The sequence below is a fragment of the Vespa crabro genome, chromosome 1, assembly GCF_910589235.1.
Source record: "Vespa crabro chromosome 1, iyVesCrab1.2, whole genome shotgun sequence".
In the NCBI taxonomy this organism is placed as follows: domain Eukaryota; kingdom Metazoa; phylum Arthropoda; class Insecta; order Hymenoptera; family Vespidae; genus Vespa; species Vespa crabro.
Genome location: NC_060955.1, coordinates 2447501 through 2450000, shown reverse-complemented (window position 1 = coordinate 2450000; position 2500 = coordinate 2447501). Strand labels below are relative to the sequence as shown.

The 2500-nt window shown below is 28.0% G+C and overlaps 1 protein-coding gene across 1 annotated transcript in view; it reads right to left on the bottom strand.

The window, feature by feature from the left end:
* The window catches only part of LOC124427552 (zinc finger protein ZIC 4-like), a 44979-nt gene that overhangs the window by 30431 nt on the left and 12048 nt on the right, over window positions 1-2500 (bottom strand). The window lies entirely within an intron of this gene.

The window sequence follows — 2500 nt, the reverse complement described above, 5'->3', positions numbered from 1 at the left end:
CGAGATTAGATTTATTGATTGAGTACAAGTTAAAAAGAAAGAGAGAGAAAGAGAAAGAGAGAGAGAGAGAGAGAGAGAGAGAGAGACAGAGAGAGAAAGAGAGAATTAGACGCTCTTCTTTTACCACACGTGTTCACGCGTGTCCTCGTTATTTTTTCAGGCGATCGACTCGTATATACTCTAACGTAAGAATATATAGGGAGACTATACTCACGCAGAAGCATTCGATAATTAACTGGTTCTGTTTTTGCAGAAGCCAATCGCGTACAGCTCGATTTCTATTAAAGGCTACGCTGTTGGGTTTCGCATTTAATGACGACGCCTTTTGATTCCTTTTTTTTCTCTCTCTCTCTCTCTATCTATCTATCTATCTATCTATCTATCTCTATTTCTCTTTCTCATTCTCTTTCTCTTTCTCTTTCTCTTTCTCATCATGAGATATATATGTCCGTCAAAAGTCATTTGGTCGATCGTCATTGACTAGCCGTCATCGTAGATGTTCGCCATTAACTGTATCAACAAAACGTTTCCGTTCAATTATTATGAATGAGTGAAAGAAAGATAGAAAGAGAAAGAGAGAAAGAGAGAGAGAGAGAGAGAGAGAGAGAAAGAGAGAGAGAGAGAGAAGTCGATGGAAAGATTGTACATTGTTGTTTCTTAATTAAGAAAAAAAGAAAGTAATAAGTTTGATTATTTTCTCCTTTTTTTTTTTTGTCTTTTTCTTTTTTTCTTTTCTCTTTCTTTGATCTAATAAATACCTATATCGCATTTATCGTATTACTTTAATTTATAAATATATATATATATATATTTTTTTTTTGTTTTTTTGTTTTTTTCGAAAAGTATATTCATCAATGTCATGATTAATTGGAACCTATCTAATTGTTCTTCCCAATTTTTTTTTTCCCTTCTCTTTTTCTTTTCTTTTCTATCGTTATTAATAAATTTTGATTTTAAAAAGAGATCTTTATAATATCAAACATTTCGAGCAAAGAGAAGGAAAGAGACGTGGGTGATGTGATTAATACGACGAAATGATATTGTTTGTTTTTGATTCTTATTTAAAAAAAAAAAAAAAGAAAAAAAGAAAAACAAAAGAAAAAGAAAGATAAAGAAGAAGAAGTAAGGAAAAAAGAGTTAGGAAAAAAGAAAAATCAAGAAAATAAACGAATTTGATTGTTTTTTCTTTTTTTCTTTTTTTGTTTTTTGTTTTTTTTTTCTATTTCTCTTTCTTTCGAATAAAAATACTTTCCCATTCGTATAATTATCGTGAGAATAAAAATAAAAAATGACAGGAACGTGAGTGAATAGATTTCCTTGGAATTATTTTCTCTTTGGTCGATTTTTGAAACAAATATCAAGCTCAGGATGGATCTTCGACGGTAAATGAAAAAGAAATGAGAGAAAAGAGAAGAGAAGAAGAATGAAAAAAAAAAAAAAAAAAAAAAAAAAAAAAAAAGAAAAAAAAAAGAGAAAAAAGAAAGAAAGAAGAAAAAAGAAATCACATTGATAACGTAATTAAAAGACAATTGAGATCGTGCGAGTTAATTACAATGATCGTAACTCGATCGTACGAGTTTAAGTAAGGAAAAAGGTTTAGAACCAATGAACGTGGATCCCGTTCGTTACGTATCAATTAAATCAACTCGAGCTCTCGAGTTAGATTGCAAAACGTTGAAGCAGGTTTCGTTATAGAACTTCTCGTTTTACTGCTTGCTCGTTAACTAAACTCGATCGATTTGGTTTCGACGTCCTAAATTCCTTGAAAATATTTACGGTTAAGAGCTTTTAGAAATAATTTCATCCTATTACGGAGATATTAACGTAGGACTGTGCTTTTTTTTATTTTCTTTTTTTTTTTTCCTTTTTTTTTTTACGTTTAATTGATTAAACAACAAAATAAATCAATCAATCAATTAATTAATTAATTAAATAATAATAATAATAATAATAATAATAATAATAATAATGATGATGATAATCTCATTATATAATAATCGTGTAATATGAACATCATTTAATAACTTCGTGAGATAATTTAATATCATTTTCACGATAGAAATCTATGTTACATTATCTTAACGATTGTATTATATTTTATTTTATTATTATAATATGTATATATATAATGTTTGATATCTTTTAATTAGCAAAAAAAAAAAAAAAAAGAAAAAAAAAAGAAAGAAAAAGAAGAAGGAAAAATAAAAGAAAGAAAAAAATATAAAGGAAAAATAATCGACGAAGCAATGGAAATAATTTTTAATCAATATTTCTCGTATAATTTGACATATTTAAAAGATAGTTAAAACTTCGTTATGTCGATTTTGTAAATACAAAAGTAGGAATGAGATAGAGTTCGTACGAACAACAGAGAAAGATAAACACACACACACACTCACATATATATATATATATATATAGACACATACATACACGCAGGCACATATGTATGGACGGACAAGTTAGGTAGATGAAAAGAGAGAAAAGATGCCCGAGGCTA